The sequence below is a fragment of the Puma concolor genome, chromosome F2 (genome assembly GCF_028749965.1).
Source record: "Puma concolor isolate L17-30 chromosome F2, mPumCon1.1.hap2, whole genome shotgun sequence".
NCBI lineage: Eukaryota > Metazoa > Chordata > Mammalia > Carnivora > Felidae > Puma > Puma concolor.
The window spans coordinates 29,966,206-29,978,861 of NC_141684.1; the positions used below are offsets into that span (position 1 = coordinate 29,966,206).

Below are 12,656 nucleotides of genomic sequence, written 5' to 3' on the forward strand. Positions count from 1 at the left end.
GATTTAGATGAGAGGGAAAGAGGAAAACTGCAGGAAAATTTGAGAATAGATGATGAATGAATTCTTTAACAAAGACAGTAGAAGTTGGATTCAGTATATAAATGCAGAAGTTCCTTAGCAAGTAAAAATCACTTCATTCAACAAATATTTATTGAGCTTCTATTATTTGCCAAGCAATATCATAAACATTGGGAAATATAGCAGTAAACAAATAAAAAAAAATCCCTTGTTTAATGCTTACATTCTGGTGGAAGAGACAATGAACAAAAGAAGTGAATGTATAAAATGTTTTATCATAGTAAGCACAGCAGAGAAAAGTAAGACACAAAAGGGAGCTAGAGAGTGGTCAGTGGGATTAGGTAGTTGGGGATTTTTTTTTTTAATTTTTTTGATGTTTATTTATTTTTGAGAGAGAGAGAGAGAGCATGAGCAGGGGAGGAGCAGAGAGAGGGAGACACAGAATCCGAAGCAGGCTCCAGGCTCTGAGCTGTCAGCACAGAGCCGGACGTGGGGCTCCAACTCATGAACGGTGAGATCATGACCTGAGCTGAAGTCGGATGCTTAACTGACTGAGCCACCCAGGTGCCCCGGGATAGTTTTAAACAAAGTGATAAGAAAAAAGCTCATGGAGAAAAAAAATATTTCAACAACAACCTGAACGAAGTAAAAGGAAAGGCATGCAAATTACCTGGGGAAGTCTGTTGCAGGCAAAGAGCAACAAATGAAAAGGCCTAAGGCCAAAACAAATCCATCCTATTCAAGGAAGGGCAAGGAGGTAGATGAGTGAGGAGAGTAGTCAGACATGAGGTCAAAGAGGCAATGGTGAGCCTGTTGGTATAGAGCATTATGGGCCACTGTAAAAACTTGGGCTTCTGCTTGGGATAAAATGGGAAGACAACGGAGAGTTTGAAGCAGAAACTGTGATCTGATTTACATTTTTAGTATAATGAATGACTCCAGCTGCAGTGTTGAGAACAATCTGTGAGGCCACAAGGGAGATGAAAGAGAAAAAAATTAGAGTTACTGCAATAACCCAACAAAAGATTACAGTAACTTGGGTGCCAAGGAGGACTCCAAAATTTGGGACCTTAACAACTAGAAGTATGGCCACCACTAACTGGCATGGGGAATATAATGGAAAAGCAGGATTTGGCAAGGAAGATCAGGAGTATTGTTCTGAATATGTTACATTTGAGAAGCCTGTTTGATATCTAGTGGAAATGTTTAGTACACGATAAGTATGAGTCTGGAGTTCATGGAGGAGGCTTGGCTGGAGACATATAGCATACAGCTGATGAATATCAACTCATTTTCCCTTAATACAAAAAAAAAGAAGGATGGATGCTACTTTGGGAAGTTTTATAATGTAGGGAAGGGAAATTAGTAGCGTCTGACAGTCCTATTTCCTCTGTCAAGACTGAGGCAAAGTTATGGACACAAAAAGAAAGAGTTCAGGCTACTAACCAGCATCAAGTAAAAGGATTGCCAAGTGGCACTGAGAGTCCAGCTAGACTTTAAAATACTAAACTTGTAGTAGTTCCAATTTGTGGTTATACAGTTTTATTTCTACAATGTTCAGTAGCCTAAGTGGTAAAACAGGGAAGCTAGGTCTTGAATTCATTAAGGGTTAGGGAATGACTGGTGGGGACAGAGGAAGAAAAAGGAGGCAGAAAATTAATGATTCTGATGACAGTACCATAGAATTGATGACCAGAGAACCCAAGCTAGGCAAGCATGTATAATAGAAGTGGCAAAAAATATTTACATATACTGTAGGAAATTGATCTAATACATAATCTCAGACACTGAAAGAAGCTAAATACCATGTAACAGAAGTGACATTTTGCAACACCAAGATCCTTATTCATCCTCTAAAAATTGTACACTTACACCACTGTAAGTACAATTTATAAGTACATTCAAGGAAGGAAAAAGTTTGCAGTAAAACTGATACTTTTAATAGTTGTGAAATTTCTTTCATTGCTCAGACAAAGTATCTTTGCTTTTTCATTCCAAACTGGTTTCATTTGATTGAAGCCAAAATCCCATGTGATTCTTTCTAACTTTCCCTGGAATTTTTCAACACACATAGGCATAATAATATAATTGTGGTCAGTCAAATCCCTTAACAAAGGATAGAATGTCTTCTCATGGCATTCCAAAGAGATGATTTAGTCTGAGCTGAGTAGAGAGTGAGACAAGTAAGTCATGGAGGCTCTCTGTAAGCAGCTCTAGGTTCATGTTTATTTGTTGCAATGAAATAATACTCAATATCACTTTCTTTTTAAGTGCCTACAAAATGCCAAAAAAAAAAAAAAACAAAAAGAAAGATAAGTCTAAAGATGAGTGAATGTCTTTCCTATCATGCTTCCCAAACATCAGGGTATCTAACAAATTTGTAACAGGTTGGTAATGAGAAGGAATTCTCAAGTTGCATTTACAGAGCTCACAGTCAGGCAGTAACAGAAACTAGCCCTGGCTTGTTTAAAAAAGAAGGGAACTGTATTGAAAGGAGACTGAAGAAAAAATAGAAATCCAAAGAGGTGAGCAACCAAACTTAGGAAGGGTAGGAACTAGAGCAGACTGGGAACTCAGAGGCAGGAATGGTGAATTTTTGCTTTAGAGAGCTACCCACATAAGTCCCTAAGAAAGTTAAGGAAATAACTATTTTTTTTAATTTTTTTTTTTCAACGTTTATTTATTTTGGGGACAGAGAGAGACAGAGCATGAACGGGGGAGGGGCAGAGAGAGAGGGAGACACAGAGTCGGAAACAGGCTCCAGGCTCTGAGCCATCAGCCCAGAGCCCGACGCGGGGCTCGAACTCACGGACTGCGAGATCGTGACCTGGCTGAAGTCGGACGCTTAACCGACTGCGCCACCCAGGCGCCCCAGGAAATAACTATTTTTAAGTAGCTTAATGTAAACATTTTGCTTCATTTATTTTTTATTTTATATTTCTAGATCAGTGTATCAGTTAGCTGTTCTTGTGTACGAAAAACACAAGAAACACTAGGCTCAGCCAGGCAGCTGTGGTCTGCTCGCAGGTTGCCTGGCCCCTAGACAATGTAGCTTGCTCTGTTAGTTTTTCCTATCGCCACTGTAACATATTTAATGTATTTAAACACTACAAATGTATTTAACTAAATGTATTTAACACTAAAATGTATTTAAACACTACAAGTTCATTATTTTACAATTCTGAAAGTCAGAAGTCTTGAGTAGGTTGAAAGCAAGGTGTCAGCAAGACTGCTTTCCTTCTGGAGGCTCTAGAGAAGAATCTGTTTCCCTGCTTTTCCAGATTCTAGAGGCTGCCTGCATTCCTTGTACCATGGCTCCGCTTTCCGTTTTCCAAGTCAGCAGTAAAACATCTTCAGATCTTTCTGTGACTTCTACCCTTGCTTCTATTTTCACATCTCCTTCTCTAAGGCTGTACCTCCTGTTTCCTTTTGATAAGGACCCTTGTGATTACAATGAGCCCACCCAGATAATTCAGAATAGTCTCCTCATTTCAAAATCCTTAACTTAATCACATCTTCATAGTCTCTTTTGCCATGTAAGGTGACATATTCATAGGTTCTGAGATTAGGATTGGATATCTTTGGGGGAGGAGGCTTAGTTTGCTTCCTACAGATGGCTTCCCTTACATATCTGACCGTTGGCAGTCTGTCAGTCATGACGCCTCAGTTCTCCTCCATGTGATCTCTCTTTCCCACAACAGGCTAGCTCAGACTCATAAAATATGGTGGTCTCAAGGGTCAAGCTCAGCAAGAGGTCAGGCTCCAATGTACAAGCACCAGTCAAGTCTCTGCTAGTATCATATTTGCTTAGGTCCCGTTAGCCAGAGCAAGTCACATGCCCTACTCAGATTCAAAAGGGAAAGAAATATATTTCACGTCTTTATGGGAGGGTCTGTAAGGGCTTGGATACAAAGAGGGGAAGAATTTGTGTACAATCTGTAATTGTAAGGGCTTGGATACAAAGAGGGGAAGAATTTGTGGCCATATTTACAGTCTCTTATAATTAACACAGTAGGTAAGACCTTCTAAGACAAGTCCATCACTGGCTGGAATAATCCAACTCCTTGTAAAATTGTTTTCTTTGCCTAGAATGTGCAAAATGCATTCCTCTCTTCCTGGCTAAATTATTTTTCTCCTTCTTATCATAATTTAGATATAACCTCCTCTAGGAGGCCCTCTCCTTTTTGCTGTCATCATACTCAGTACTTACCCTTGACATAGCACTTAACTGCATTGAAATTATGTTCGTTTTTCTGCCTTTCAACCTAGACTCTAAGCTTCTTATGGACAGAAAATGGGTCATAGTTGCTCTTGCTTTCACAAGAGTAGTAACATATCCTGCATGTAATAGGTTAATAAGTTATTGAATAAATGTATTAATAAATATTCTATATGTATTATTATATATATTTATTTATATAAATATATATTTATATATTTATATATTTATTATTATAAATATTCTATGAACTCTAATCTTCAATTATTAATGTTTCATTAAAATATACTTATTTAATAAAGCTTTAATCCTTACTTTTTTTCTACTTTGGAACCCAATCTGTCATTGATAAGCTAAATAAGAAGGACCGTAATTACTAGTACTAAATATTGGTTGCATAAAAGGTTTTCCTGTAATAAAAAAAATAGTGATTTTGGAACCTTGATATCACAAAATGATTGTATGATGTTTAGGAAATCCACAGAGTTCCACCAAGGGTGCTGATTTGCCAAACTAGAGGTCAGGCTGTCGTCAATTGGGTGGCCAGTCAGAATTAGGAAACCAAGGCTAACTTAACTGGAATCCCTTCCAACTAAATACAAAATAAAAAATGAAGTATTTTGGGATTTTTCCAGGAAAGTCTTAAGGGGCTGCCTGATTGCTGTTAATACATAAGGCAGAAAGCAAAGATTTCCGAAATTACATGACTCAAAGGCTAAGATTCCAGAGCTGCAGACACAACATGAGTAAGCAGGCTGCTCCAAATTGCCAGTGGAATTAAGGAATCAAATAGGAGATGGTGAGTTACAAGAAACAGAGCTTATGTGGGGAAAGGATATTCTGTATGCCTGTAACTGAGAAAGCCAGCTATAACATAAGCTAAAATGAAATGTACAGATGTTTAATATGATGAAATAACCAAGACACCATCCCTTTGTTATTCTCCAATGTAATGTTACAAAGGACCACACTTGGAATACGTGTGGGTGCCATAAATAAATAAATATATATATATATATACATATAATCTAAGTTATGAAAGACAAAAATGAATAAAAACAACATTGAAGTTTAAAGACAATCAAGTTAGTTAATGTTTAAATATCTTGAGAGTGCTTCTGGCTTAATGTTAAAACTGTCACTGTTAATGCACTGAATATTTTACAGAACATCAGTTAATTACGCTTCAAAACAGATCACAGTTTAATAACAATAGCAACAAATTCTAGGCTTTTCGAAAGTTTCTTCATTCTAAGCCTCTAAAACTAATGCACCCTAAAAGGCACAGTTATGTTTATTTGAAACTCATTCAGGAAATGCCCAGCCATGCAAACTGGATATATCCAATAAATTATCATTAATGTTGAGTTCTTACATTTTAAAATCCAAAGACTTAATTCATTGAATCCTCACAACAACCCCGAGAGGCTTACTATTATACACATTTTTCAAATGTGGGACTGGTTGCAGAACAGTTAGCTTAACTTGTCCAAGGTCATTTAATTACCAAATGGTATTACTTGAATCTAGGCAGGTGATTCCTGAACCTATTCTGTAACCATAGCACTACATTGGCTCACTTACAATATACTGTGTCCTTTATCCTAAACTGAACATTTAGCATTGACACACTTGAGTTATTTAGAAATACTCCAATAGAGTCATGTCAATATAACAAATATTTCTTGAGCACATGTCAAATATGAAGATTTTTATTAGCCTTCATGGAAACTCACAGAAAATGTATAGAAGTGTTGGTTTCCTGGATTCACAATTTCTTTTAAAATAATTTTACAATTGACATATCATCCAAGAGAGGCAAGTATAAATCTGAATTCACAAACAAAGATGTGTAAGAAATAACACTTATTCATTGTTCATTAAATTTATTTGAATCCTTATCCAAGCCTCCTTTGTGTTCTGGCAAGAAATCCATTCTGTTGATTATGTTGCTTCCCTCCTCCAGGACTTTAAAAGGCCCACAGTGTTACACAGCACCACATTATTGGGGGTGGGGGTGAGAGGAGTTCCTGAGTCATCACTCAGAATCTCTGTATGTCCATTTCCATAGCTTCCTCTAAGTCTTATGGCTCTCCTGCTTCTGTGTCCCTGTGCAGGGTATGCCAATCCCTGGCAAGGCTGGGAGGCCTCATACCAGGATCATTCTTGCTTGATGATCCATTTTCAGAGGTTCTGCCATGTCTCTAGGACATGATTATAAAATAGGGAAGCTTCCCCTCTGATCATAGACTTCAGATTTCTGTCCAGTCTAACCAAAATATTTTCTTTCTTCTGTATCTCAGAGGGGCCTCTATTCCCCTCTTCTTGCAAAGGACACCTGGCATAAAACTTTAAAATTGAGTACAGGTGTTTATAAAAGAGACTTGAGTTCAAAGAATTTCTCTTGTATACTCTGCAAAATTTACATGTGGCAAGAAATTGCTAAAGCTCAAGCTCTCTCCTTGAATAGGCAAGAAGGAAGAAATGTAACTATACAAACTAATATTTCAATGAATTATCTTCCCTCAAGTTATCATTGAACTAATGATGTCACAAAGTTTAGCTTAGCCTGCCCTATTGCTCCTTTAATCTAAAGCAATGGTTCTTTTTTTTATTTATTTTTTAATGTTTATTTGTTTTGAGAAAGAGAGAAAGACAGAGATGGAGAGAGCACACGCAAGTGGGGGAGAGGCAGAGAGACAAAGAGAGAGAGAATCCCAAGTAGGCTCTGTGTTGTCGGCCTGGAGCCCAAGGCAGGGCTCTATCCAAGAACCTCGAGATCATGACCCGAGCCAAAATTGAGTCAGATGCTCAACTGACTGAGCCACCTCCACACCCCTAAACCAATGGTTTTTAAAGTGATTCCTGGACCAGCAGCATTAGCATCACCAGAGAACTTGCAATGCAAATCCTTAGGCTTCATCTAAGACATACAGAATCAGAAACTCTGGGGATGGGCCCAGCGGCCTGTGTCGTGAAAAGCCTTTGAATGATTCTGATGCCTGCTAAATTTGAGAACAACTGGTTTAAGCTATGCATAGGCTCTATCATAACATTGATTGTATAGTCTTAAAATTAACAATTTACTTGTGTCCTTCATTAGACTTTTAAGTTGCATAAAAGCAGGAACCCCATCAGTCTTTCACATTGCTATATTCCTGTTGCCTAATACAACACCTGAAACAGTAGTGCTGAGTATATTAATAAATGAATGAATTTAGATATGTTTTGTCTTCAGGATTATTGCTCTAGCTTTTTTCCAGATTATCATTCAGATTATATTCATGGACTTGCAATAATTCCTAAAATGAATTCACTTTTGTACCCCAAATTTTCTTAGGGAAACAGAAAGCAGATTTAACCTCCAATGTTACTCTAACTAAATACATGGGTTCTCTCATTCACTAAATATTTATTAAAAACTTAGCTATTATTAGGTCTTCCGTTAGGAGCTCACTAGATAGGTGAGTAAAGTGCATTCTTACTCTCAAAGAATGTACAACTCAGTAGCTAAATTAAATTAATTCTAAACCTATTAATTAATTCTAAACCTAAAACAAATCTGTTGGATACCATGGATTATTGGAGAATAAGCAGGTAAAGTCATGTTTTTCTGAGTAAAGTTGAAAGCATACAGACCACTGGAGTTTTCCAGCTTTGGCAATGACTCTCCAGGATAATTCAAGCTATTTAGAAAGATAGATAATATATCTTTTAGCTAATTAAATGCTCTTGTATTTTCATAAATATGTTTATGTATTTCTTTTTTAAATTGAGCTTTTTATGCTCTTTTTATTTTTTTATTTTTTTTAAATTTTTTTTATTTTTTTAATTTTTTTTTCAACGTTTTTTATTTATTTTTTTGGGACAGAGAGAGACAGAGCATGAACGGGGGAGGGGCAGAGAGAGAGGGAGACACAGAATCGGAAAAAGGCTCCAGGCTCCGAGCCATCAGCCCAGAACCTGACGCGGGGCTCGAACTCACAGACCGCGAGATCGTGACCTGGCTGAAGTCGGACGCTTAACCGACTGCGCCACCCAGGCGCCCCTTTATGCTCTTTTTAAAAAAACAATTTTAATTTTAATTTTTGAGAGACAGAGGGTGAGCGGGGGAGGGACAGAGAGACTGGGGGGGGTGGTGGAGTGGGGTGGGGGTAGACAAAGAATCTGAAGCAGGCTCTAGACCCTGAGCTGTCGGCACAGAGCCTGACACAGGGCTTAAACTCATGAACCATGAGATCATAACCTGAACCAAAGTCAGACGCTTAACCGACTGACCCACCCAGGCACCCCTGTTTATGTATTTCTAACTATATATTTGAAAATATTCATTTGGATGAGACATGGATCCTCCAACTTAAAATTTCTACTACTAATTGTTTTATTTGCTAACATTCCCATTGAGTTTGAGTTTTCACTGTGCCAGGTACAAGTTATTCATTATTAATTATCATATCATACTAACAGTATTCCCTAGGGGAAGTTAAATTCTTCCTCAGAGACCTAGGAAGCTAAGAAATCACATGGAAAATAAAGATGGAGTGAAGTTTATAAAATCTCTTAACGATCAGATCTTTCTTGACTATAGATAAAGAAGGCTTAGGTGAGAGCAAGTGAGGAACAGTTTTAGCCTGGGCTGTAAATTAATGAATTTAGTGTTATTTTACATCCTAACTGACCATTCAGACTGGAGCCACCTGTCACACTAGTCTGCTCACTTTGGAGGAATGCTCATCTAGGAATGGATGTTATAGAGAGGGATAGAAGAGAGTCCCATGCAAGATTATAGACAAAACCAAGTTGCAGATGAGTTCACATGATGGGTGGCCCTCACAGTTGTTAATCTTGAGTGCAGTGACATGCTAGGGGAGAGGAAAACACACCAGTCTAGACAGGCAGTCAGCATTGGTGCAGAGCTAAACACTATCTGGGCAATGGCACTGGTGTTCTGTCCCTGAAAATAACAGCTAAACATATGGTCTTAAAATTAAAATGAGGAAAATGGACTCTGTCAACAAGACATCATTCTCTAATTTTTACTAGTTTTCTTTGTACTTTTCTGCTTTCTCCCAAAGTCTTCTGTGATTACGTATTGCTATTATAATCAAAAAGCAAATTTTGTTAGTTTTGAATAGCACTCAGATTTCTAGGCAATCAACTTACCTGCCAACTTCAAAAGGATAAGTAGCTTCTTACCTTCCCTATTATACTGTAAGCTGATATTCTAAAATATTCCAACTTGAAGTATAGAATTCAGAAAAAAGCAGCCTAATCTGTAGCATCATGATCCCAAGTAATGCCTAGGCTTGGATTTTTTTCCTAATTTGGGAGGATAAAGCCATGAAACAGAAACTGAAGAGAAAGAAAGGGTTGAAAAAAGCAAAAGCATTTTCTATATCATTCCTGAATGAAAAAGTACAAAATAAATGGCTAAAATGATGATATCATTCTTGGACAGGTATGGGTAGAATAGAGCTGAAGTTAATACCTTCCCTGGAAGTAATCAGGGTCTGTTCCTGGAGAAATAATTATTAACCTCTCTGTTTAGCATGATGTTTAACATCCTTGGCCATGATGTTAACTGAAGAAAGTCAGTGGGGTCATTATCTTAAGACACAACTGTGCCAAAACGACACCAACACATTGTAGTGACAGACTCTGAATAAACTATGCATAAGTTGATTATATAAATGATATTGCCATTTTTTCCAAACAAAAAATTGTGTTTTCACGTATTTATATTCTTCACCCTGATAGTTAAATACACAATGTTCTTCAACAAATAAATTATAAGTGGAAGAAGATGTTACTATTAGATTAAAAGGAGTCACCTAGGCATATATTTTTTTAAGTATAGTCAAAACAAAACTACGTTGACCAGGGGTATACATTTGGCTGAGAAAACTACAAAGAAATACAAATTTAAGAAGTGGTTATTATAAAATCTAGGAAGTAGTTACTTTTGGGGGGATGGATGATGTTGCAATAGGGACAAGGAACACAGGAGAGGTATCTGAAATTGACAGACAAAGTACTTCTTTATTTGAATGCTGATGTCAAGGATGTTTGCCTTATAATAATTTATTAAGCTAAACAATTAAATTAAGCTATTTTTAATTGGTACATACACATAAAAAAACTACATGCATTTTGTATTAACTCCAATATTTAAAAAATTCCAACAGTGGTTCTCAACTGGAAGTGATATCTCTCCCCAGCCTTATCCCCCATCTAGGGAAGTTTGGAAATTTGGGGCAGGAGGTAGATGCCAAGATTAATAGTCAAAATTACTATGAGGACATTTTTAGTGGTCATTATGACTGGGATGGGGGCACACAGAACATTACAGAGACAAGGTCCATAAACATGTTGCAGTCCTAAAAGAGTCCTGTACAGTAGGAAAATTATTCTGCCCAGAATGTCAATAGTGTCACCTATGTGAAGTTAACAGATCAATGATGATCACCTAATGCTCCATTATATTACATCTATTTCATAATGCTCATTTAGGTCCTTTAATAATGGAGATACTGTGTGTGTGTGTGTGTGTGTGTGTGTGTGTGTGTGTGTGTGTACAGGAACTAGTCTCAATTTTTAGGTGGAAGATTTCAAAGTTTTACAAATTGTGTTTTAATTGCATATGTTTAAGTTCATGGGCTTTAGAGTCAGTCTTCTTTTTTTTTTAAGTTTATTCATTTATTTTGAGAAGGAGAAAGAGAGCACAGGAGGGACAGAGAGAGAGGGAGACAGAGAGAGAATCCCAAGCAGGCTCCTCACTGTCAGCACAGAGCCCGATGTGGGGCTCAAACTTACAAACCACGAGATCATGACCTGAACCAAAACCAAGAGTCGGTTTAACCAGCTGAGCTACCCACGCGCCCCTAGAGTCAGTCTTGAACAAGTTACTTAATCCTTCTAGAATTCAGTTTACTCATATACAAAATAAGAATATTAGTATCTACATGTATCAGTTAGCTATTGCTAAGTAATCAATCACCTCGAAACTTAAGAGTTTGAACTAATCAGCATTTATTATTACTCACAATCTGGTCTGAGCTGGGCTGACCTCAGCTAGACTCACTCATGCTTCTCAATTACCTGGAAGGGTAGTTGGGGCTGTGTAGGTTAGAATGTCCGTGTTTAGATATCTTAGCTCTTCTCCAATATAACTCATGTCTCTCCAGAAAGCTAGTTCAGGTCTGTTCACTGGTGGTGGCAGAGGTCTAAGAGAAAGAAGAGAAACATGCAGGCTCTTTTTCAAGTCTTTGCCTGCATCAAGTTTGCCATTGTTCCATTGATCAGAGCAAGTTACATAGCCAAGCCCTGAGTCAGTGTTAAAAGAAATTATTAAATGGTATGGATTCAGGAATGCTACAGTCTGAATGAATCTCCCCAAAATTCATATGCTGAAATCCTAACCCCCAAAGACAGTGGTATTAGAAACAATAGCCTTTGGGAGGTACTTAAGTTATAAGGGTGGAACCCTCATAATGGGATTAGTGCCTTATAAAAAGAGGGTGCAGAGAGATCCTTAGGCCTTTCCACCATGTGAGGACATGGAGAGAAGTTGCCAGCTATCAACAGCAAAGAACATGATCTAGGACTTCCAGCCTTCAGAACTGTGAGAAATCAATTTCTGTTGTTTAAAAGCCACCCAGTCTGTGGTATTTAGTTATAGCAGCCTGAATGGACTACGACTAGGGATATGTGAATAATTGTAGCTATTCATAAAACCAACCCACCATTACTATATCACAGAGCTGTTTTTAGAATCATACATGCCAATAAGTGTAAAATATTTAGTTCAGAACCTGATATACAATAAGTGCTCAATAACTGTTAGTGATTATGAAGAGTAAGAAGCTATAACCATAACATTTCAAACTTCTTATTCAGTATAGCTGCATATAACAAGTAATGGAATTATGACAATGTCTGACTGCTTTATTTCTAGAAAAAAAAAATTAAATGGTAGAGAGTTTGGAAACTTCACCAAGTTACTGAAAGTTTGTTACTTATATCTGGGTTGACTTAGTTTAAATCTCTTGAAAAACCACAACACAAATAATGAGGAAACTAGCATGAAGAACATGGCTTTTCCTGGAACCTAACTAACAATAAAATAGACTCATAGTAAAAGAAAAATTAATGTGAAGGTCATTTTTCTCCAATGAACTTCAACAGGCAATCTTGAAGATTTTGAACTTAAACTCCAGGAAACTAAAAAGTATGAAGACATTTCTGAGTTCTTCAAATGGTCACAAAAGCAAATTCTCATTTTTTAATTAGTAATTGTGAAGCGACATGGTATTGAAAACAGCTTGAAACAGCTTTAAGCAAGCAAAAGTTTTTGCTGACCCTTTGGAATACACACTGGCCCTACCCACAGTTCTGCTTTCATGCCCAAGTGTGAAATGGG

At 37.3% G+C, this 12,656-nt stretch overlaps 1 protein-coding gene across 6 annotated transcripts in view; it reads right to left on the bottom strand.

Annotated features, from left to right (window-relative positions):
• Nucleotides 1-12,656, bottom strand: part of EMC2 (ER membrane protein complex subunit 2) — a 564,357-nt gene that overhangs the window by 339,271 nt on the left and 212,430 nt on the right. The window contains exon 14 of one of the 6 annotated variants that reach the window (XR_015246903.1): nucleotides 9,908-11,460. The exons of the other annotated variants lie outside the window; for them this stretch is intronic. The gene's annotated coding sequence lies outside the window, so the exon portion shown is untranslated. Of the gene's footprint in view, nucleotides 1-9,907; nucleotides 11,461-12,656 lie in introns of those variants that run through there. 6 annotated transcript variants of the gene reach the window in all.